This window comes from Heterodontus francisci, chromosome 20 (genome assembly GCF_036365525.1).
Source record: "Heterodontus francisci isolate sHetFra1 chromosome 20, sHetFra1.hap1, whole genome shotgun sequence".
Taxonomy (NCBI): domain Eukaryota; kingdom Metazoa; phylum Chordata; class Chondrichthyes; order Heterodontiformes; family Heterodontidae; genus Heterodontus; species Heterodontus francisci.
Genome location: NC_090390.1, coordinates 34,452,087 through 34,477,725, shown reverse-complemented (window position 1 = coordinate 34,477,725; position 25,639 = coordinate 34,452,087). Strand labels below are relative to the sequence as shown.

General features: G+C 44.5%; 1 protein-coding gene across 6 annotated transcripts in view; it reads right to left on the bottom strand.

Annotated features, from left to right (window-relative positions):
- The window catches only part of pcgf5b (polycomb group ring finger 5b), a 232,994-nt gene extending 231,396 nt beyond the window's left edge, over window positions 1–1,598 (bottom strand). Inside the window, exon 1 of one of the 6 annotated variants that reach the window (XM_068052579.1) lies at window positions 1,271–1,598. The gene's annotated coding sequence lies outside the window, so the exon portion shown is untranslated. The other 5 variants (XM_068052584.1, XM_068052583.1, XM_068052580.1 and 2 more) reach the window with 5 other exon arrangements.
- Between the last annotated feature and the right edge of the window lie 24,041 nt (window positions 1,599–25,639).

Here is a 25,639-nt window from a genome sequence, read left to right as displayed (position 1 = left end):
ACTCTGCGTCTTGAAACTTTAAATTCCTGCATACAGACTGATGGAATCCACTAGATTATAAATCATTACAAAATGCCGTTTACCCTGTACTGCCCCACAACTTCCAGACAACGCACATGAAGCCCTCACATGAATGCTACTTGTGCATCGTCACGCAGCGAAGGGTGTAAGATGCAGCCTTGTGTAAAAGTAGGCCGTATCGCAATGCTGGCCACCAATCGGGTATCCTCAATGTTCAAAGAGGCGCTCTTGCCTTCTTTGCCGAGCAGCAAATCGATGGGCACACTGTGAAAGCTGAACACGTGGAGCCCTGTCAGTTTGACTCGCAGTGTGCTGTAGTTATTATGTGCGCAGGTGTGTGCGTGGATCTAGTGTGGAGCGCACTGCACTTACTTAAGAAGCTGTTCCAATTACACTATACAGTCCAGGCAATGCTGTCCCTCTCTCTCTGTATATATATATTCATATATATATATATATATATATATAAATCAGCTGACATACTACGCACTGAATTCTATCCCTGGGGTGACTAGAGTACAGTTTATCTACAAACATAAACTCATCTCACCACTTGTATCTCGCAATGGAGATGGACCAATTGTTTCCCTCCCTCCCTGGGAAATTAGAGGAAAAAAACCCAACTACGCAGCAGCATGGTGTAGCATGAAGCGAAAGGCAAGGGGAAAGCGAAAGCCCGCTTCTACTGTAGCACTGAGCGGTACCGAGCGCCCTGTGTGTCGTGTCTGTCTCTCATCAGGAAGCCACCAGCGTCACTACTTGCGTCAGCCTGCGAGAGAGAGAGGGAGGGAGGGAAAAAAACAGGTCCGCTCCGAGCCGGAGCCGCAATCAAACTGGGAAAGTCGCTTCTGCCATCGAATCCAACCCGATCGCGGGGGGGTGGTGGCAGCAGAGAGGGAGAGAAATGATGGGATGGGATGGGGGGGGGGAAGCCGCGTCCAAACCCTGCGAGCTCCCCCCGTTTCTCTGTCTCCATAGATATAAAAAGCCCTAGAAGTTTCCAACACAGTTTTGTGGCGCATTATTTATTTCCGAGCTGCCGGGCACCTTAACTTCAAGGCTGCTACACTAGCACTAACGACAAGGTCGCTCAGCGTCTGCCTTGGCAACTTGATCCTGACACATGATCGCATCTTACACAAACTTTACGGTGCTGGAGACGAGAGCCGGCTTGGCTGAGTCAGACAGACCACATCGTCCCCGTTTGCCTGAGTTATTTTTTCCTCTTTTTGGCGACTGCGTTTCTTACCTTTTTTTTTTCTCAAGAGGCCATAGTGATTACAAGAGGACTAGAGTTAAAAAAAAACATTTTTGTTGTGGTGTGAATCTCGGCCGGATGATGCCTCAACACCAAGAAATGAATGATACACAGAGAGGAGAGGGAGAAAGGGCCAAGTTTGTCTGTGGGTGAATGGCAGTCAGCACTTGCTACACTGTAATAAGCAGTAGTGAAATCACGGAAATACTCCGAGGGCGGAGGAGTTAGTTCTGCGCTTGTTTACGCATCGCCCGGGCATTCCACAGCCAGGCCGCGCTGATTGGACGGAAACTAGGGCGCTCGCTTTGAATCCGCTCGCCCGCCCGCTCCCTTTGCCCCCCGCTCAGTACGACCCTTGGGCCGCGGCCTGCCCTCTTCCATTGACCTCTGCCCCTGGTAACTCCCTCCCCTCCCCAATAAGCAGGTTCCGCTACGTCCTGTCACAAAGTTAGCGGTGAGGCCCCGAAAGCGCCGCTGGTGTGGGGCCCCCGCTCCTCCTGTTAGAGGCCGGGTTTTGAGCGGGGAGGGGGTGGTGGGAGGGCGGACAGCGCAGCCGCCTCAATAACAGGAGAAGTAGGGAACCAAGAGTTGAGCAGGAGCCGTAGGTGAAAGTCGGGCCGGTGTGATCCTTATCCCCCGGGCCTCGGCCCCCGGTGCTGACAGTGGGTGACCATACTGTACCTGAGGACCCGGCTCTGCCTGTATGGGGGGGAAGGGGGAAAGCAAGCAACAAATTTAAAGACTTAGCCTTTGTGACATCATTAGCATAGCAACGGCAGGGTCCGGCATGACGTCATCGCCTTAGTAACCTGCAAAACACATGTCGTCATCACCTTAGCAACCCGTCAAACATATGACGTATTCGTCCCAGCAATCGGCAGCATAGATAATGACATCATTGCCGTGATGACATAATATTCATATCTCTGCACCAACAGCTCAGTAATTACATCATCACCCTGATGAGCTGGAATTAATACAATTGCATCATCAGCATGATAATCAGGAATTCATGTAATTACAGCATCTCAATAACCTGGAATTTGTGTAATTATATCATGGCCATAGTAATTTCAGATTCATAAAACTATTTCATCACCATGGTAATCAGGCAATAATTTAATTATGCCGTTCACCTTTGTAACAGGAATAAAAAGACTTATCGCTTCAATAATATGTGGGAGCCATAAAATTATCGTGACCATAGTAATATGACTGCTAAATCAAGCCTGAAGTACTTGCGACCATCTTTAGCCAGAGTTGACGAATAAGTGATCCATGGTAACCTCCTGCTCGTTTTCAGCCAATTTGATTCACTCCACATGACATCAATAAATGGCTGAGTGCACAAAACACAACAAAGGCTATGGACCCAAGAAAATTTCAGCTGCAGCACTGCAGACCTGTGCTCCAGTACTAGCTGCACCCCTAGCTAAGTTGTTCCAGCACAGCTACAACACAGGTATCTAGCTGACAATTGAAAAAATTGCCCAAATATGTCCTGTACAGCAAAAGCAGGATAACTTAAACCTGGCCAATTAATGCCTATCATCTTACTCCCAATCATCAGCAGAGTGATGGAAGGAATTGTCAACAGTGCTATCAAGCAACACTTACTCAACAATAACCTGCTCACTGCTGCTCATTTTGGATTCATCCATTCCCCTTAGGAGCAAGATATTTAGAAAATCATCATACAATCAAGCAGAGTCAACATAGTTTTGTGAAAGGAAAATTGTGTTGACAAATTTATTAGAGTTCTTTGAGGATGTAACAAGCAGAGTGGATAAAGGGGAACCAGTAGATGTAGTGTATTTGGATTTCCAAAAGGTTTTTGATAAGGTGCCACATAAAAGGTTACTACAAAAAATAAGAGCTCATGTGTTGGGGGTAATATATTAGCACAGACAGAGGATTGGATAACTAACAGAAACAGATGGTCGGGATAAATAGGTCATTTTCAGTTTGGCAAACTGTAACCAGTGGAGTGCCACAGGGATCAGTGCTGGGACCACAGCTATTTACGACGTATATTAATGACTTGGATTAAGGGACCGAGTTTATTGTAGCCAAATTTGCTGATGATACAAAAATAGGTAGGAAAGCAAGTTGTGAGGAAGACACAAAGGGCTGGATTTTATTAGCGCACCGCTCTCTGAACTCGGCAGCCTTCCAACATGGAAGTGCCACAAAGCCCCCGCTGGGGGTTGATTTAAACAGAGGATGTGGAGCGGCCACCCCCGATGACGTAGAGGGGCAGGGCACCGCATCCCCGGCAACGGCCAACAACGTCCGGCGCCACTGCGCAGGTGTTGGCGCTATTTTTTAAAGGGCTTCAAGCTCTGACAGCTGATGTAAAATTTTAAAGGGACCGGCACTTTAAATGTCAATAACGTTAAATTGAATATAAAACCGCTACTTCCACAACCCCAATGATCACACAATAAATTTATTTCCCTTTCCCCCGCCCCCCTGAAAAACCATTTTTGACCGTCCTGACCTTTAAACCCCAAACTTTGCACTCTTTGCCCTTCATCCCCTTCCCACCATCCCCGCAGCCAATGAAAAGTGTTTTCCCCGCTCCGCCACCCCTCCCGCCCTGAAAATGTTATTCCTCTCCCCCACCAGCACAAGGTGCAATCGGCGGCCATAAAACCGGCATAGGACGGCCGCCACCTGCAGGTAAGTTAATTTACATCTATTTAAGGTTAATTTAAATATTTAGATGAAGGCCGTGACGCCAAGCGGTGGGGGAGGGCTGCACTGAGGACCCCCGCTGCCGGTAATATGCGACGGGCCCTCCTCGATGTCCAGGGTCGAGGTAGGCCTCTCCCCACAGAATTTAATTGGCCCTCCCGCCGCAACCCACGGCATCAAGGGACTGGTAAAATTCAGCTCAAAGAGTCTGCAAAGGAAAATAGGTTAATTGAGTGGAAATAAATTTGGCAGATGTAGTGCAATGTGGGAAAATGTGAGGTTGTCCACTTTAGTGGGAAGAATAGAAAAGCAAAATATTATTTAAATGGAGAGAGACTACAGAATGCTGTGGTACAGAAGGATCTGGGTGTCCTCATACATGAATCACAAAAAGATAGCATGCAAGTACAGCAAGTAATTTGGAAGGCAAATGGAATGTTGGCATTTCTTGCAAGGGGGATGGAGTAGAAAAGAAGGGAAGTCTTGGTACAACTGTACAGGGTGTTGGTGAGACCACACCTAGAGTACTGTGTACAGTTTTGGTCACCTTATTTAAGGAGGGATATACTTACATTAGAGGCACTTCAGAAAAGATTCACGAGGTTGATTCCTGGGATGAAGGGGTTGCCTTATGAGGAAAGGTTGAGCAGGTTGGGCCTACACTCACTGGAGTTTAGAGAAACGAGAGGTGATCTTATTAAAACATATAAGATTCTGAGGGGGCTTGACAGGGTAAATGCTGAGACGATGTTTCCTCTCGTGGGGGAATCTAGAACGAGGGGGCACAGTTTCAAAATAAGGGGTGTCCCATTTAAGATGGAGATGAAGAGTAATTTCTTCTCTCAGAGGGTCGTTAATCTTTGGAATTCTCTACCCCAGAGAGCAGTGGAACTGGGTCTTTGAATATAGTCAAGGCTGACATAGACAGATTTTTGACCTACAAGGGAGTAAAGGAATATGGGGGGCAGACGTTGCACAATGTTCAGCACCATTCATGACTCCTCAGATATTGAAGCAGTCTGTGCAGAAATGCAGAAAGACCTGGACAATATCCAAACTTGGGCTGATAAGTGGCAAGCAGCATTCGTGCCACACAAGTGTCGGGCAATGACCATCTCCAACAGGAGAGAATCTAACCATCTCCCCTTGACATTCAATTGTATTACCATCGCTGAATCCCCCACTATCAACATCCTGGGGGTTACTGTTGACCAGAAACTGAACTGGAGTAGTCACATAAATACAGGCTACAAGAGCAGGTCAGAGGCTAGGAATCCTGCGGCGAGTAACTCACCTCCTGACTCCCCAAAGCCTGTCCACCATCTACAAGGCACAAGTCAGGAGTGTGATGGAATACTCTCCACTTGCCTGGATGGGTGCAGCTCCAACAGCACTCAAGAAGCACAACACCATCCAGGACAAAGCAGCCCACTTGATTGGCACACCATCCACAAACATTCACTCCCTCCACCACCGACGCACAGTGGGAGCAGTGTGTACCATCTGCAAGATGCACTGCAGCAACGTACCACGGCTCCTTAGACAGCACCTTCCAAACCCGCAACCTCTACCAAGGGCAGCAGATAGATTCTTGATAAGCAAGGGGGTGGAAGATTACCAGGGGTAGGTGGAAATATGGAGTAATCAGTTCAGCCATGAACATATTGAATTGTGGAGCAGGCTCGAGGGGTCGAGTGGCCTACTCCTGCTTCTAATTCGTATGCTCGTAAATGCATGGGAACACCAACACTTGCAAATTCCCTTCCAAGTCACATAACATCTTGACTTGGAACTATATCGCCATTCCTTCACTGTCATTGGGTCAAAATCCTGGAACTCCCTTCCTGACTGCGTTGTGGGTGTACCTACCTCACATGCACTGCAGAGGTTCAAGAAGGCAGCTCACCACCACCTTCTCAAGGGCAAATAGGGGTGGGCAATAAATGCCTAGCCAGCAATGTCCACATCCCATGAATGAATTAAAAAAAGACAGGAAAGTGGAGTTAAGGCCAGAACCAGATCAGAATGGCTGAACAGGCTCAAGGGCCAAATGGCCTACTCCTACTCCTACTTCTTATAGTAATTACGATACTCAGCTCAAGACCTCATCGCAGCCTTTGTATGGATTCTAATGGTAAGGTGAGAAAGTGGGAAAACCCTTGTTGCTGCGTTCATACCTGACACAAAGGAAGGTGGTTGTGGTTCTGAAGGACAATCACCTCAACCCCAGGACTCAGGGCAATGTCCTAAACACAACTATCTTCATCTGCTTCATCAATGTCCTTCCTCCATTATAAAGTCAGAAGTGGGTCTGTTCACTGATGATTGCACAATATTCAGCTCCATTCGCAATACTGAAGCAGTCCATACCCCCATGCACCAAGACCTGGACAACATCCGGGTTTGGGGTTATAAGTGGCAAGTAACATTTGTGCCACAAGTGCCAGGCAATGACCATCTCCAGCAAGAGAGATTCTAAGCACCTTCCCTTGACATTCAATGGCACTACCATCACTGAATCCCCCAATATCAACATCCCGGGGGGGCTGGGGTCACCATTGATAAGAACCTCAACTTGACTAGCTGCATACATGCCTTGACAACTACAGCAAGTCAGAGGCTGAGTATTTTGCAGCAACTGCCACATATTCTAACTCCCCAAAGCATTTTCACTACCTACATGTCACAAGTCCTGTGTGATGGAATATTATCCACTTGCCCAGCTGGATACAGATGCAGCAACACTCAGGAAATTCAACACCATCCAGGACAAGGCAACCTGCTTGATCAGCACCTTACCACTAGCCTAAATATCTACCCACTCCACCATCATACAGCACCTCCAAAACCCACGACCTGTATCAGCTTGAAGGACAAGGGGAGCAGGTGCATGTGAACACTATTAACTTCAGATCACACACCAACCTGACTTGGACATATACCAGTAATGTCATTGTCCAGCGGGTCAAAATCTTGGAACCTTTTATCTAACAGCATTGTGGGAGCACCTTCACCACATTGTTATAATCAGGTGAGGAGGGGTCGAAGAACCCCCCTCTTTTCCATCTCCTTGTTTGACCACAACAGGTTTATTTCTTTTTGAAGTGGATATATTTGTCAGTTCAGTGAATGTTTAACTGTTTACGCTCCATGATCATAAAAAAAGCCAATCGGACAGGTTTTCTTAAGTTTAACAAAGAAAGAGGTTAACTTTATTGTACTTAAAATGATCTAAGTAAAATAATAAAATACTCTACAACTTTCACACGCACGCACACAGGTTACAGAGTGGGGAAGGATAGATTGGTCGAATTAGAGTCCAGAGAAATAAAAGGGGTATGCAGTCTGTGGAGGTTGGTAACTTGGCTGCTTCAGGCCGAAATCAGTGGTCATGAAGCTTCCGCTTTGAAGATGTGGACGCTGATTCGGTGGTTCTCTGGAAGGCAGCAATGCTACTAATTTCGTTCGAGAGGGGTCTCTGTCTTTCCTCTCCAGAAACTTGGTTACCCACTAGCACCACGCTCAGGCTTAAGTAATTAAGCACAGTGGGCATTGATCGGTGAACAGACTAACACAATCAAACACAGATCAATTAAACCACTGAACACTACAGTCTGCAGCAGGAGATATGCCTTGATGGTCACGGTCAGCAGGCAGAGTTCGAAGCTCGCAAGGTTTGAATGGTTCGTCTCCACCAGTTTAATATTCAGGTTTCCAGCCAGTGGATTTTTAAAAATCATCATTAGACCTAGCATGTTTTTGTGACAACATGGACTGCAATCGTTCAAGACGAAGGCCCATCTCTGCCTTCCCAAAGACAATTAGGGATGGGAAATAAATGCTGGCCTTGTCAGTGATGCCCACAGCCTGAGAATAATAAAAACAATGACGTAAATCATATAATTATATCATCAGCTGAGCAACTGGACTGTAGTTCAATTGCATCATTCCCTTTGTAACTGAGGATGGAAATCAATTATAGTATCACACAGATAGCATATAAATACATATCACCCTGGTAACTGAGATATCATAAAATTATACGGCCACTTTAATAACTGGGAAAATCAATGAGTGACTGAGTATCCAATATCAAGTTATAGTTTTACAACTAAGTTCACTATGGTCACTGGTTTATCCAGTTTATTGTTTCAATTCCCATCCAGTTTGGCCTTCCTCTGATGGTTTTAGTATTGCCTTTGTGTTCAAAAAGCTAAAGGTGAGGGACATGAAGTTTCTAGGAGCATTAGCACCATGTAAGACACTTGACCAAAGTGTTGTTGCAATTTGTGAAATTACAATTGCATTATATCACAAAATTCCAGGTACAAATTCTTTTTGTTATGCTTTTGATAAAAATTTGGAGGAGTTCACAGTGACAGGATTGGTGATGGTGTTGCCTTTATCCATGCATCAGCCACAACAATTTTTTTTTATTATTCATCCATGGGGTGTGGTCATCATTGGTGAGGCCAGCATTTATTGTCATCTCTAATTGCCCTTGAAAAGATAGTGGTGAGCTGCCTTGTTGAACTGCTACAGTCCACGTGCTGAAGGTACTCCCACAGTGCAGTTAGTGAGGGAATTCCAGGACTTTTACCCATTGACGATGAAAGAACAGTGATATATTTCCAAGCCAGGATGGTGTGTGACTTAGAGGGGAAGTTACAGGTGATGGTGTTCCCATGCACCTGTTGTCCATGCTCATCTAGGCGGTAGAGTTCATGGGTTTGGGAAGTGCTGTAGTGTTCAAAGAAACCTTAGCGAGTTGTTGCAATGAATCTTGCAGATGGTGCGCATTGTTGCCACAATGCGCCGGTGTTGGAGAGAGTGAATGCTTGAGGTGGTGGATGGGGTGCCAATCAAGTAGGCTGCTTTGCCTGGCATGATGTCAAGCGTATTGAATATTGTTGGAGCTGCACTCATCCGGGCAAGAGTATTCCATCACATTCCTGAATTGTGCCTTGTAGATGGTGGAAAGGCTTTGGGGAGTCAGTAGGTGAGTTGCTGCAGAATTCCCAGAATTCCTCTGACCTGCTCTTGTAGCCACAGTATTGACAAGTTAAATTTCTGGCCAGTGGTCACCCCCATGATGTTGATGGTAGGGGTTCAGCGATGGTAATGCTGTTGAATGTCAAAGGGAGATGGTTAGATTCTCTCTTGTTGGAGATAGTCATTGCCTGGCACTTGTGTGGCAGGAATGTTACTTGCTACTTATCAGCGCAAGCCTGAATGTTGTCCAGGTCTTGATGCATGCGGACAAGGACTGCTTTAGTATCTGAGGAGTTGCGAATGTTACTGAACACTGCAATCATCAACAAACATCATCACTTCTGACCTTATGATGGACGAAAGGCCATTGATGAAACAGCTGAAGATGGTTGGGCCTAGGGCACTGCCCAGAGGAACTCCTGTAGTGATGTCTTGGAGCTGAGATAATTGTCCTCCAACAATCATAACTATCTTCTTTTGTGCTCGGCATGACTCCAGCCAGAGAGGAGTTTCACCCCTGAGTCCCATTAACTTCAATTTTACTAGGGCTCCTTGATGTCACATTTTGACAAATGCTACCTTGATATCAAGGGCAGTCACTCTCATCTCTCTGTAACTCAGCTCTTTTGTCCATGTTTGGACCAAGGCTGTATTGAGCTCTGGAGCCAAGTGGTCCTGGTAGAACCCAAACTAAGCATTGCTGAGCAGGTTATTTGTAAGTGCCGCTTGATAGCACTGTCGATGACACCTTCCATCACTTTGCTAATGATTGAGACTAGACTGAAGGGACAGTAATTGGCTAGATTGCACTTGTCCTTCTTTTTGAGGACAGGACCTACCTGGGTAATTTTCAACTTTGTCGTGTAGATATTAGCATTGTAGCTGTACTGGAACAGCTTGTTTGGAGGTGCAGCTATTTCTGAAGCACACAGCTTCAGCACTACACAGCTGGGAAGCTTTCGGACCCATAGACTTTGCAGTGTCCAGTGCATGCAACCATTCTTTGACATCACATTTTCCTTCTAAAATCCTTTCCCACTTTATATTCTATCTGTAATATTCTTGCCCATTCACTTAACTGTCTATATCTCTTTGCAGCCTCTTTGCATCCTCCTCAGAGCTTACTTTCCTGCCTAACTTTATATTGTCAGCAAACTTGGATACGTTACACTTGGCTCTCTCATCTTTATGTTGCAAATAACTGAGGCCCAAGCTCTGATCCCACTAGTTACAGTCTGTCAAACTGAAAATGACCCATTTATTACTACTCTCTGTTTTCTGTCCATTACCCAATCCTCAATCCATGTTAATATATTACCTCAATCCCATGAGCCCTAATTTTGTATAATTATCTCTTGTGTGGCACCTTATTGAACACTTCTTGAAAATCCAAACACACTACATCCACTGGTTCCCCCTTATGTAACCTGTTATCACAACCTAAAAAACTCTAACAGATTTGTCAAGCATGATTTCCCTTTCATAAATCTGTGTTGACTATTCTTAATAATATTAGGATTCTCTAAGTGCTCTGTCACCATGTCCCTAATAATAGATTCTAGCATTTTCCTTACTGCTAATGTCGGGCTAACTGGCCTATAGTTCTCCATTTTCATCCTTCCTCCCTTGTTGAATAGATAAAAGTTTTCTATCTTTCAGTCCATGGGGATTGTTCTAAAATCTAGGGAATTCAGAAAGATCAAAATCAATGCATCCACTATCTCTGGAGCTACCTCCTTTAAAATCCTACAATGCAGGCAATCAGGTCCAGGGGATTTGGCGACTTTAAGTCCAATTAATTTCTCCAGTGCTATTGATTTACTAATAATACCATCTCCAAGTTCCTCAATTTCATTAGACCCTTGGTTCACCACTATTTCTGAAATGTATTTTGTGTCTTCTACTGTGAAGACAGATACAAAGCATTTGTTCAATTGCTCTGCCATTTCCTTCCCTATTCTCTGCCTGTAAGGGAACCTTGTTTATTTTTGCTAATTTATTCATTTTTAAATACCTTTAGAAGCTTTTATGTCTTACTGGTTTACTCTTTCTTTACCAATTTCTTGACTGTCCTTTGCTGAATTCTAGTGTCCTTCCAATCCTCCAGCTTCCAACTATTTTTGTTAAGATTATTAGCCTCTTCCTTTAATACAGTCATAGAGTCAGGGCCACTCAGCTCCTGACCTCATTACAGCTTTGGGCCAAACATGGACAAAAGAGCTGAACTCAAGAGGTGAGGTGACCGAGTATGACATCAAGGAGCCCTAGCAAAACTGGAGTCAGTGGGAATCAGGGGGAAAACTCTCCGCTGGTTGGAGTCATACCTAGCACAAAGGAAGATGGTTGTGGTTGTTGGAGGTCAATCATCTCAGCTCCAGGACATCACTGCAGGAGTTCCTCAGGGTAGTTTCCTAGGCCCAACCATCTTCAGATGCTTCATCAATGACCTTCATTCTATCATAAGGTCAGTAGTGGGGATGTTTGCTGATGATTGCATAATGTTCAACATAAAGGCCAGCTACCCGACCCGAACCCGACGGGACACGACAGCATGTGTTGGGTTCGGGTCGGGTCAGGTCGTGTCACACTTCCGGGTCCGGCATTCGGGCTCGTGTCAGGTCGGGCCGGGGCGGACACCTCTATCACCACGTCCAGTAAGTGGCTCCAATGGTAATGTATTTTTTGGACTTGAAAGGTGGTTTTGTTACAGTTATTTTAAGCTTGTGCAGATAAGCAACAAAGTGAAAAACGGAAGGTAGGTTAATTGATGATCGGGTAGGGTCGGGTTGGGCAGATGAATTGAGGGCGATGATTAGCACATGGGATTATGATATTATTGCTACCACAGAGACATGGCTGAGGGAGGGGCAGGACTGGCCACTCAATATTCCAGGGTATCGAATCTTCAGGCGTGATAGGGGAGGGGATAAAAGAGGAGGTGGTATTGCACTATTGATCAAGGAGTCAATTACTGCAGTAAGGAGGGATGTTATCTTAGAAGGTTCCTCAAATGAGGCCATATGGGTAGAACGTAAGAACAAAAGGGGGGCAATCACTTGGCTGGGCGTGTATTACAGGCCTCCGAACAGTCAGGGAGAGATAGAGGAACAGATATGTAGGCAAATCTCAGAGAGGTGTAAAAATAATAGGGTAATAATAGTAGGAGATTTCAACTTACCTAATATCAACTGGGATAGTCTTAGTGCAAAAGGCTTAAAGGGGGCGGAATTCTTAAAATGCATACAGGAGAGCTTTTTGAGCCAGTACGTAGAAAGACCTACAAGAGAAGGGGCAGAACTGGACCTAATCCTAGGGAATGAAGCTGGACAAGTGGTAGAAGTATCAGTGGGAGAGCATTTCGGGGATAGTGACCATAACTCTGTAAGATTTAAGGTAGTTATGGAAAAGGACAAAGACGGGCCAGAAATAAAGTAACTGAATTGGGGGAAGGCCGATTTCAATTTGATAAAACAGGATCTAGCCAAAGTGGACTGGGAGCAGCTACTTGTAGGAAAGTCTACATCAGGCCAATGGGAGGCATTTAAAGAGGAAATAGTGAGAGTTCAGAGCCAACATGTATCCTTTAAGATGAGGGGTAGGACTAACAAATTCAGGGAACCCTGGATGTCAAGGGATATAGAGTATTGGATCAGAAAAAAAAGGAGGCTTATGGCAGATTCGGAGCGCTGAAAACAGCGGAGGCGTTAGAGGAGTATAGAAAGTGTAGGGGAGTATTTAGAAAAGTAATTAGGAGAGCAAAGAGGGGACATGAAAAAACATTGGCGGTCAATATAAAGGAAAATCCTAAGGCATTTTATAAGTATATTAAGGACAAGAGGATAACCAGGGAAAGAGTAGGGCCCATTAGAACGTAGAAACATAGAACATAGAACAGTACAGCACAGTACAGGCCCTTTGGCCCACGATGTTGTGCCGAACCTTTAACCTACCCTAAGATCAAACTAACTACCTACCCTTCATTCTACTATCATCCATGTACCTATCCAAGAGTCGCTTAAATGCCCCTAATGTATCTGCTTCTACTACCACCGCTGGCAGCGCATTCCACGCACCCACCACTCTCTGTGTAAAGAACCTACCTCTGACATCTCCCCTAAACCTTCCTCCAATCACCTTAAAATTATGCCCCCTGGTGATAGCCCTTTCCGCCCTGGGAAAAAGTCTCTGGCTATCCACTCTATCTATGCTTCTCATCATCTTCTACACCTCTATCAAGTCACCTCTCATCCTTCTTTGCTACAATGAGAAAAGCCCTAGCTCCCTCAACCTTTCTTCATAAGGCATGTTTTCCAGTCCAGGCAGCATCCTGGTAAATCTCCTCTGCACCCTCTCTAAAGCTTCCACATCCTTCCTATAATGAGGCGACCAGAACTGAACACAATATTCCAAGGGACCAAAGTGGCAATCTGTGTGTGGAGCCGGAGGACATAGGTGAGGTTTTAAATGATTACTTTTCATCTGTTTTCACTGTGGAGAATGACAATGTAGGGGTAGAGATCAGGGAGGGGGATTGCGATATACTTGAACATATTAACATTGAAAGGGAAGAAGTATTAGATGCTTTAGCGGGCTTAAAAGTGGATATATCCCCAGGCGCAGATGAGATGTATCCCAGGTTGTTGTGTGAGGCAAGGGAGGTGATAGCAGGGGCACTGACACAAATTTTCAGATCCTCTCTGGCCACAGGAGAGGTGCCAGAGGACTGGAGGACAACGAATGTGGTACCATTATTCAAGAAGGGTAGCAAGGATAGACCAGGTAATTACAGGCCGGTGAGTCTAACATCAGTGGTGGGGAAACTATTGGAAAAAATTCTGAGGGACAGGATTAATCTCCACTTGGAGAGGCAGGAAATAATTAGGGATAGTCAGCATGGCTTTGTCAGGGGGAGATTGTGTTTAACAAACTTGATTGAATTTTTCGAGGAGGTGACTAGATGTGTAGATGAGGGTAAAGCAGTTGATGTGGTCCACATGTACTTCAGTAAGGCTTTTGATAAGGTCCTGCATGGAAGATTGGTTAAGAATGTAAGAGCCCATGGGATCCAGGGTAATTTGGCAAATTGGATTCAAAATTGGCTTAGTGGCAGGAGGCAGAGGGTAATGGTCGAGGGTTGTTTTTACGAGTGGAAGCCTGTGACCAGTGGTGTACCACAGGGATCGGGGATGGGACCCTTGCTGTTTGTAGTGTACATTAATGATTTAGGCATGAATATAGGAGGTATGATAAGTAAGTTCGCAGATGACACGAAAATTGGTGGTGTCGTAAATAGTGAGGAGGAAGGCCTTAGATTACAGGATAATATAGATGGGCTGGTAAGATGGGCGGAGCAGTGGCAAATGAAACTTAATCCTGAGAAGTGTGAGGTGATGCATTTTGGGAGGACTAACAAGGCAAGGGAATATACAATGGATGGTAGGACCCTAGGAAGTACAGAGGGTCAGAGGGACCTTAGTGTACTTGTCCGTAGATCACTGAAGGCAGCAGCACAGATAGATAAGGTGGTTAGGAAGGCATATGGGGTACTTTCCTTTAATAGCCGATGCATAGAATATAAGAGCAGGGAGCTTATGATGGAGCTGTATAAAAGACTAGTTAGGCCACAACTGGAGTACTGTGTACAGTTCTGAGCACCACACCATAGGAAGGATGTGATTGCACTGGAGAGGGTGCAGAGGAGATTCACCAGGATGTTGCCTGGGCTGGAGCATTTCCGCTATGAAGAGAGACTGAAAAGTTATTTTCCTTAGAACAGAGAAGGATGAGGGGGGACATGATTGAGGTATACAAAATTATGAGGGGCATTGATAGGATAGATAGGAAGACTTTTTCCCTTAGTGGAGGTGTCAATAACCAGGGGGCATAGATTTAAGGTAAGGGGCAGGAGGTTTAGAGGGGATTTGAGGAAAAACATTTTCACCCAAAGGGTGGTTGGAATCTGGAATACACTGCCTGAAGATGTGGTAGAGGCAGGAACCCTCACAACATTGAAGAAGTATTTAGATGAGCACTTGAAATGCCATAGCATACAAGGCTACGGACCAAGTGCTGGAAAATAGGACTAGAATAGTTAGGTGCTTGATGGCCGGCACAAACACGATGGGCCGAAGGGCCTGTTTCTGTGCTCTATGACTCTATGACTGCCTCCTGAAACACAGCGTCCAGGTAACTCTCCCCCTGCCTGATGTGTCGCAGTGTCCATGCCATCAGTTAATGGGAACAGTTTTTCCTTGTCTACCTTATCTAAGCCTGTCATAATCTTGTACACGTCTATCAAATCTTCCCTCAATCTCCTTTGCTCCAAGGAGAACAACCCAAGCTTTTCCAACCTAACCATGTAACTAAAATCCCCCAAACCTGGAACCATTCTGGTAAATCTCTTCTACACCCTCTCAAGGACTTTCATATCCTTCCCAAAGTGTGATGATCAGAACTGGATGCAATACTCTAGTTGTGGCCCAACCAGAACTCCATAAAGTTCAGCATAACTTCTTTGCTTTTGTACTCAATAACTCTGTCGATGAAGTCAAAGATCCAATATACTTTGCAAACTACTCTCTCAATATATTCTGCCACTTTTAAAGATCTATGCACATGAACCCCCAGGTCCTTCTGTCCCTGCACACTCTTTAGAACTGTGCCATTAAGTATACATTGCCTCTCCCTATCCCTTCTGCCAAAATGCATCATCTCATACTTCCCTGTATTAAATGCAATCTGTCATTTGTCTGCCCATTCTGCTAGCCTCTCTATGTCCTGTTGCAGTCGATTCGTATCATCCTCACTGTTTGCCACACCTCCAAGTTTGGTATCAATGGTAAATTTTGAAATTTGGCACCAGATTCAAACTAACATTGGAAAATATCTAATACTATTTCTAACCTCTTGTTAGCCATGGTAGGACCATTTTTCCTACCTCTCCTTTCTCTCTACTGCCTTTATCGCATTCTTTATTATCAGGGATACCTCCTCCTTTTACATTTTGCCTATCTCTTCTAAAAGTCAATTATTCTGGAATATTTTGTTACTAACCTTGATCATTTTGCAACTATGTCTACGTAGTGTCTATTAGATCAAAAGCATTTATTTTTATGTCTGCTAATAATTTATCTATTTTGTTGTGAATGCTTCATGCATTCATGAACAGTGCCTTTAGTTTTATCTTTCTTCTATTTTTCCCTGATGTCACTCTGAAGCCATTGGAAGCTGAAGGCAACGCAATAATGGAAAGAATGACTTGCTTGTGGGAAGTCATTGAACTTTTTGTGGCAATACCTCCAGGTTCTCAGAGCTTGACTGTTGACATTGAACCTGTTTACTACCTGCTCCCAATGCCTTCTTGGTGTCTTTCTGGAAGGCCTCCTGGCCCTTGAAGGAAGAGGAGATTTCTCCTACTGTCAACCTCCTGCACTAAGGCCTCTGGTCCTGTGTCTGAGGACCTTGGATCATGATCTCTTGCCTATTGCACTGTTTCCACCTTTCTTTCTGCTCAGACTCTTCTGTAACCAGTTCCAGTGACTGCTGCAGCCAGGATGCTTCTTGCCTTTAACAGGTGCAGGCCACTTTAACTACTGCAGACTAGGTTTAAGTCATAAAAGCAAAATACTGCGGATGCTGGAAATCTGAAATAAAAACAAGAAATGCTGGAACCACTCAGAAGGTCTGGCAGCATCTGTGGAAAGAGAAGCAGAGTTAACGTTTCGGGTCAGTGACCCTTCTTCGGAACTAGCAAATATTAGAAATGTCAAAGGTTATAAGCAAGTGAGGTGGGGGTGGGGCAAGAGATAACAAAGGAGAAGGTGTTGATTGGACAAGGCCACATTGCTGACCAGAAGGTCATGGAGCAAAAGCAAATAATATGTTAATGGTGTGTTGAGACACAATTAACATATCAACATATTGTTTGCTTTTGCTCCATGACCTTCTGGTCAGCTATGTGGCCTTGTCCAATCTACACCTTCTCTTTTGTTCTCTCTTGCCCCACCCCCACCTCACTTGCTTACAACCTTTGACATTTCTAATATTTGCTAGTTCCGAAGAAGGGTCACTGACCCGAAACGTTAACTCTGCTTCCCTTTCCACAGATGCTGCCAGACCTGCTGAGTGGTTCCAGCATTTCTTGCTTAGGTTTAAGTCATGCTAGCCTTGGATGAACTTGGATCCCCTGCTGACGTGTGAAGCCACCCAGCAGCATGCAAAGTGCTGGGCTATATGCCACTATCATTTAAATCAGCAGGCAGCACAAAGTTTGCCTACTGCCTGCATCACTACATATGGGCACAAGTTAATCGCACATTGTGATCCCACACCCATTTTCCGGCCTAAATTTCCCCCACAAGAATTTGTAGTGCCATCACAATGACAAGAGATACCACCAAAGATTTTCATGGGTACTTCAAGTAGTAGATGTTTGAATCAGTCACATCTTTGTCACTGTCATTAAGGAATATTAGAAATGAAAGTAATGTCTGAGGATTGTAAAAAGCTAATATGACACTTTTACAAAGGAGCATTGGGTCAACCCAGATGATGTGGAAAATGAAGAGTTAATAAGTTACTAAGGTTCACACAGCTGAAGTTGTTTTTCTATTACTGAACCTTTTCCATCATGAGGCCTTGGTCTGTGTATCTGTTGTAAGAGATAAAAATTAGAGAGGGAGAAATTGCAAAGAAAAACTGGTATTGTAAAGTGTGGAAAAGAAGTGTATCAGCAATAGTAAGATAACCAAATATGGATATATGAAATAAAAACAAGAAATGCTGGAACCACTCAGCAGGTCTGGCAGCATCTGTGAAAAGAGAAGCAGAGTTAACGTTTCGGGTCAGTGACCCTTCTTCGGAACTGACAAATATTAGAAAAGTCACAGGTTATAAGCAAGTGAGGTGGGGGTGAGGCAAGAGATAACAAAGGAGAAGGTGTAGATTGGACAAGGCCACATAGCTGACCAAAAGGTCATGGAGCAAAGGCAAACAATATGTTAATGGTGCGTTGAAAGACAAAGTATTAGTACAGATTAGGTGTTAACGGACTGAATATTGAACAGCAGCAAGTGCAAAGCTGAAAAAAAACAGTGGGTAAGCAAACTGAACAAACTAAGATGAAATGAAATAAATGCAAAAAAAAGATTGTAAAAAATGTAAAAAAGGAAAAAAGAAAAAATAACTAAAAATGAAAGTAAAATGGGGGGCTGTCATGCTCTGAAATTATTGAACTCAATCTTCAGTCTGGCCTAATCGGTAGATGAGATGCTGTTCCTCGAGCTTGCGTTGATGTTCACTGGAACACTGCAGCAATCCCAGGACAGAGATGTGAGCAGGGGGGAGTGTTGAAATGTCAAGCAACCGGAAGCTCAGGGTCTTGCTTGCGGACTGAGCGGAGATGTTCCACAAAGCGGTCACCCAGTCTGCGCTTGGTCTCCCCAATGTAGAGGAGACCACACTGTGAGCAGCGAATACAGTATACTACATTGAAAGAAGTACAAGTAAATCGCTGCTTCACCTGAAAGGAGTGTTTGGGGCCTGGGATAGTGAGGAGAAAGGAGGTAAATGGGCAGGTGTTACACCTCCTGCGATTGCAGGGAAAGGTGCCATGGGACGGGGACGAGGTGGTGGGGGTAATGGAGGAGTGGACCAGGGTGTCGCGGAGGGAACGATCCCTTCGGAATGCTGACAGGGGAAGGGAGGCGAAGATGCGTTTGGTAGTGGCATCACACTGGAGGTGGCGGAAATGGTGGAGGATGATCCTTTGGATATGGAGGCTGTTGGGGTGGAAAGTGAGGACAAGGGGAACCCTGTCACAGTTCTGGGAGGGAGGGGAAGGGGTGAGGGTAGAGGTGCGGGAAATGGGCCAGACACAGTTGAGGGCCCTGTCAACCACAGTGGGGGGAAACCCTCGGTTGAGGAAAAAGGAGGTAATCAGAAGCACCGTCATGGAAGGTAGCATCATCAGAGCAGATGCGTCGGAGATGGAGAAACTGGGAGAATGGAATGGAGTCCTTACAGGAGGTAGGGTGTGAAGAAGTGTAGTCGAGGTAGCTGTGGGAGTCGGTGGGCTTATAATGGATATTAGTAGACAACCTATCCCCAGAGATGGAGACAGAGAAGTGGAAGATGGGAAGGGAAGTGTCAGAGATGGACCATGTAAAGGTGAGAGAAGGGTGCAAATTGGAAGCAAAGTTGATAAAGTTTTCCAGTTCAGGGCGGGAGCAGGAAACGGCACCGATACAGTCATCAATGTACCAGAAAAAGAGTTGGGGGAGGGGGCCTGAGTAGGACTGGAACAAAGAATGCTCGACATATCCCACAAAAAGACAGGCATAACTAGGACCCATGCGGGTACCCATAGCGACACCTTTTACTTGAAGGAAGTGCGTGGAGTTGAAGGAGAAGTTGTTCAACGTGAGAACAAGTTCAGCCAGGCGGAGGAGGGTGGTGGTGGATGGGGACTGGTTGGGCCTCTGTTGCAGGAAGAAGCGGAGAGCCCTCAAACCATCCTGGTGGGGGATGGAGGTGTAGAGTGATTGGACGTCCATAGTGAAGAGGAGGCGGTTGGGACCAGGAAACTGGAAATTGTCAAAATGACATAGGGCGTCAGAAGAGTCACAGATGTAGGTGGGAAGAGACTGGACCAGCGGAGAAAAGATAGAGTTAAGATAGAAAGAAATAAGTTCAGTGGGGCAGGAGCAGGCTGACACAATGGGTCTGCCAGGACAGTCCCGTTTGTGGATTTTGGGAAGGAGGTAGAAGCAGGCTGTCCGGGGTTGCGGGCCTATGAGGTTGGAAGCCGTAGAAGGAAGATCTCCAGAGGAGATGAGGTCAGTGACAGTCCTTTGGACGGTGGCTTGACGTTCGGTGGTGGGGTCATGGTCCAGAGGGAGGTAGGAAGAAGTGTCCGTGAGTTGGCGTTGAGCTTCTGCAAGCTAGAGGTCGGTACGCCATACGACAACAGCACCACCCTTGTCTGCAGGTTTGATGACCATGTCGGGGTTAGATCTGAGAGAACGGAGTGCCTCAAGTTCAGAGGGGGACAGGTTAGAGTGAGTGAGGGGGGCAGAGAAATTGAGATGACCAATGTCTCGCCGACAGTTTTCAATGAAGAGATCAAGAGCGGGTAAGAGGCCAGGGGGAGGGGTCCAGGTAGAGGGAGAATGCTGGAGGCGGGTGAATGGGTCTGCTGGTCGGGGGAAGGACTCCTGGTCAAAGAAGTGAGCACGGAGGCGGAGGCGACGGAAGAAGAGCTCAACGTCATGCCGAGCGCGAAATTCATTGAGGTGGGGGCGTAAGGGGATAAAACTGAGACCTTTGCTGAGTTTATGGATATATGAGTAACCAGCTGTATTAATTTCACATAAAGTTATTGTATAAATATCTTTGCTGTCACTCTAATTTTTCAAGAAACTTTGGCATCTCTCTCCTGCATGCTTGTAGTAAAGATTGTTCTCAGTTCAGCTCACTCCTGACTATGAAGTGACTTTTGTTCCACAAAACTGGCATAGTCAGCAGGATCCACTGACAGTCCTGATTAAAGGAGAGTCCCTGCGAACAGCAGATCCATGGGAAACCCCTCAAACTGTATGGGGAAAGTTTTGTGTGCTGTAAAATGTAAAAATGTATATGGCATGACAAATGAAATGAAAGGGTTGTGAGGCAACTCATGATTGTATTGAAGGAAACTGATCTCCTTTGCACTGTTTGTATTTTTTGACTTGGTGCTGTTTGAAACTGTTTTGTCATGTATTTTTTACAGATTTTTATGAATAAAGTATATTTTGGAAATAAAAAAAAATACCAGAGCGTGAGTTGGCTGTGGTGGGGAAGAGACAGTTGCCCACCTCCTTCTGGAATGTGTCTTTGCAAAGCAGGTGTGGAAAGAGATGCAGTGGTTTTTGTCGAGGTTCATCCCAAGCAGCTCTGTAACACAGGAGTCTGTGCTCTACGGGCTGCTCTCAGGGACGCACACCGAGACAAACATCAACTGCTGCTGGAGGACTATCGATTCGGTGAAAGATGCCCTTTGGTCTGCCCGAAACTTGCTGCTCTTCCAGCGCAAAGAGTTGACCACGACTGAATGTTGCAGACTGGCACATTCCAAGGTCCAGGACTACGTGCTGAGGGACGCACTAAATCTTGGGGCAGCTGCAGCAAAGGCTCAATGGTGAAAGACCACAGTGTAAGGTCCCCCCACCAAGCTGACGGAGAGGCTGGATCCATGGGAAACCCCTCGAACTGTATCAGGAAAATTTTGTGCGCTGTAAAATGTAAAAATGTATATGGCATGACAAATAAAATGGAAGGGTTGTGAAGCAACTCATGATTGTATTGAAGGAAACTGATCTCCTTTGCACAGTTTGTATTTTTTGACTTGGTGTTTGACACTGTTTGGTAATGTATTTTTTTACAGATTTTTATGAATAAAATATATTTTGGAAAAATAAATGTTGCAGAGGAAGGTGATTAGTTCACTGATGTCAACAGTACAATGTGTTTCAGTAGTAAGGAAACTGGATCTTAGGATGTATAGCCAAACGAATAGGGACAAATTTCAGGAGGTGATAATGAGTCTTGTACAGTCAACCTGAAGTGCACATTTTTAATCCCACAACAAGGATCTCTAGGCACTGAAGGCAGTGCAGAAAAGGGCAATCAAACTGATACCCAACTTAAAGCATGTGAACTATGAGAGGCTGAACTATAAAGAACCTCACATTATTTACTTTGGAGAAGAAAAGATGCTCTTCAAGTATCCAGAATAAATTTAATTGCGACAAACATGTTCAAGGTTGTCATAAACTCTAAAACCAGAGAACACAGACTAAACCTGACAAGAGAGAAGGCACACAGACACTTTACATTTAACTATGCCTGGAGAGTAACAAATGTACAGAATAGACTGCCAGTGAGGGAGTGGAGGCAGATAGTGTCAATGTGAATTCGCCGGTCTGTATGGATGAGGACTGGTCAGTTTGTGTCGATGTGGACTGTTTGGTTTGTGTCAGTGGGGGCTTGTCGATTTGTGTCAATGTGGACTGGTCGGTTTGTGTCGATGTGGACTGTCAATTTATGTCGATGTGAACACACTGGTTGGTGTTGATGAGGACTGGTCAATTTGTGCTGATGTGGTCTCACTGGTTTGTGTCGATGTGGACTGGTTGGTTTGTGTCAATCGGGATTGGTCAGCTTGTGTCAATGGGGGCTGGTTGATTTGTGTCGATGTGGACTGATTAGTTTATGTTGATGCGACTGGTCAGTTTGTGTCAGTGTGGACTGGTCAGTTTGTGTTGATGTGGACTGGTCAGTTTGTGTGCGTGTGGACTGGTCAGTTTGTGTGCGTGTGGACAGGTCAGTTTGTGTCAATGTGGACTGGTCAGTTTGTGTTGATGTGGACTCACTGGTTTGTGTCAAAGGGACTGGTCAGTTTGTGTGGATGTTGACCGGTCAGTTTGGGAAAATGTGCCCTGGTCAGTTTGTGTCGATGTGGATTGGTTAGTTTGTGTTGATGTGTACAGGTTAGTTTGTGTTGATGTGGACTCACTTCTTTGTGTCAATGTGGACTGGTCAATTTGTGTCGATGTGGACTGGTTGGTTTGTGTCAATGAGAACTGGTCAGTTTGTGTCAATGTAGACTGGTCATTTCTGTTGATGTGGACTGGTCCTTTGTGTCGATGTGGACTGGTCGGTTTGTGTTAATCAGACTGGTCAGTTTGTGTCGATGTGGGCTGGTCAGTTTATGTCGGTGAGGACTGGTTGGTTTGTGTTACGACCGAGGTGGGAGGAGTGCACTGTCTTTTCTAGTCCCACTTCTCCACAGGATACAACATATATTTTAAAAATGATTACAAGAAATGCTGGAAATACTCAGCAAATGCTGAGTATTTCCAGCATTTCTTGTTTTTATTTCAGATTTCCAGCATCCGCAGTATTTTGCTTTTATTTTTAAAATGTTTACCCAGTTACCGATTCGGTCAAACCTATACTCTACTCTTTATCCCAAAATAAAATACACCAACCAGGTTTCTTTAATAAACAACAAAATTATCAGTTTATTATCAAACAAGACTTATCCAATAACAAAGCAAAGCATTAACACACAGATTGAAATATTAATGTTCCTTTATAAATTCCCCCACAAACACTCATACACACATTGAAAAAAATACAGCAATTCTCTTTGCAGAGGTCTGTTACAAAAAAAGACAAAAAAATTACTTTGGCAAAATACTTGCTCATTCTTGAAGAAAAAAGAGAAGATATGGAGGGAAGTCAGTTGTCCCTTTTGGTCTGGCGTCTGGGTATACGGAGGTGGGTCACTGGGATCTTTTCTAAAGCAGTTCTTTTCAGGCAGTGTTGAGAATTAATCTGGCAGGTTTTTTCAGCTTCTCAGGAGAGATGCAGCACCAGGGATTTTAGTTCTCCCACACTGGATCTTTGTCGGGTTTCTTCAAAGAGGTAGAGAAAAAGGTGAGCTGGGCGGTTTATTTTTCCTTGGCAGGCAAAACATCAACTGTCTTCAAAACAGTTCGCACCCTAGCAGAACTGAAAAAATAATCTAAACCCCAAACTCCTGACCTTCATAAACCTTGACATGTGGCTCCACTGTAAACACCTTCCCTAGGTCACCAAGATTTCTGTTGTTTATCGAGCTTAAAGCACATGATTTCCAGCACAGGTTGTTTTCAAACAATATCTGAAGTGTCCTTTCAGTGAACTTGATTAAAAAAAACACATCAATGGAATCTTTTAAATTTTAACACAAGTCCTCAAAAAATAAAATATTAACAAAAATATAGAAGCATCTTCATAACATCTCCATCTTTGGAGAAATGAAACGTCATTTTTAAATGCATTTCATTACAAAAGTGAAAAACAGAAGATGAAAAAATATTGGAACACATTTACACACTCATTCTCATTCACTCTTTACCTGTAGCTAATACAGTTTGACTTTGTACCATCTTTGCACTTACATAACTCAAAGCAAAGTTAGATTCCAGACAAAGCATCCACAGTTACATTATTTTTTCCCACAATGCGGATCATCTTTAAGTGATAAGGTTGCAATAGTAAACTCCATCGGAATAGTCTGGCATTCTGGTTTTTAAAGTTTTCCACAAAGGCTAAGGGGTTATACCAGTGGTATATACCAGTGTCTCTCTGTAGTCGTGGTGGACATAGAATTCAAAATTCTTAAGAGCTAGTAATAAGCCCGGGGTTTCTTTTTCCACTGTTGAATATCTTTTTTGGTGTCAATTTAGCTTTTTAGAAAAGAATCCCACTGGCCTTTCTATGCCTGATTCATCGTCTTGTAACAGGACTGCACCGACCCCCAGATCACTAGCATCAATTGCTACCTTGAAGGGCTTAGTGAAATTTGGAGCAGCCAACACTGTTTCATTAATCAAAATGGCTTTCAGCCTCTCAAAGATGCTTGGCACTCCCCTGATCACACTACCTTGGTTTTCTTTTTTTGTAGCAAATTTGTCAGTGGAACCGCTATAGTACTAAAATTTGGTACAAACGTGAGGTAGAAACCATATATCCCCTCATGATTTTTTGCTTAGTCTTAAGGGTAGGGAACTCCACCAATGCTTGTACTTTTACTATTCTTGGCAACACTTGTCCTTGTCCTACTATATGCCCGAGGTAGGTTATTCTTGCTTTTGCAAATTCACTTTTGACAAGGGTTGTCACTAAATCAGCCAATTGTAGTTTTCTAAACAGAGCTTCTATTTGTTCCAAGTGGTCCTTCCAAATGAAACTTTATACCAGCACATCATCAAGGTAAACTGCACAGTTAGGAACACTGGCTACCATTTGATTCATTAGTCTCTGAAAAGTGGCTGGGGCATCACTCGGCATTGGAAAAGACTGGTGTGACAAAGACCGATATTTCTTTAGCTCAAGGTGTTAAAGGAACCTGCCAGTATCCCTTTAACAAATCTATTTTTGTAAGAAACGTGGCACTGCCCACTCTGCCAATACAGTCTTTCAAGTAGGAGTCTTCCTTTGTTGCTGCACTAACTTTTCTGTAGTCCATGCAGAATCTATTTGAACCATCTCGTTTTGGCATAACGCCACTGGGGAACTCCAGCTGCTTTGACTAGCTTCAGTTAGTTGGTTTTGCCGCATGTATGGATTTCTGCTTTTACTAGGGCCTGTTTCTCTGGACTTAAATGATAAGGATGCTGTTTTATAGGAAAGGATTCCCCAATATCCACATCATGTGTGGCTGAGGTTGTACATCCTGGCTTGTCCCTACAGAATTCATTAAATGCCATGAGTAGCCTTGTTAGGTCTTCTCGTTGTTCTGCATCTAAATATGAAAGCATAGTGTCAAATCTCCCTAACAATTCAGTATTACTAACCAGGTAGTAGGAGGTACAATTTGAGAATTGTCTAGGTCTCCTGCCTCATCCTCACTATCCCTTTCATCCTTCACTGCCCCTACTACCTGACATACCTGGGCTTGCTTATCCTCTTCCTGGCAATTATATTGTTTTAACATATTGATATGACACAGCCAATTCTTTTTCCAGCGATCTGGAGTGTCATTCAAATAATTTACTTTACCAATTCTTTTGACCACTTTATATGGACCACTGAACCATGCTTTCAGAAGTTCACCCTGTAAAGGCCGTAATACTAACACCTCAT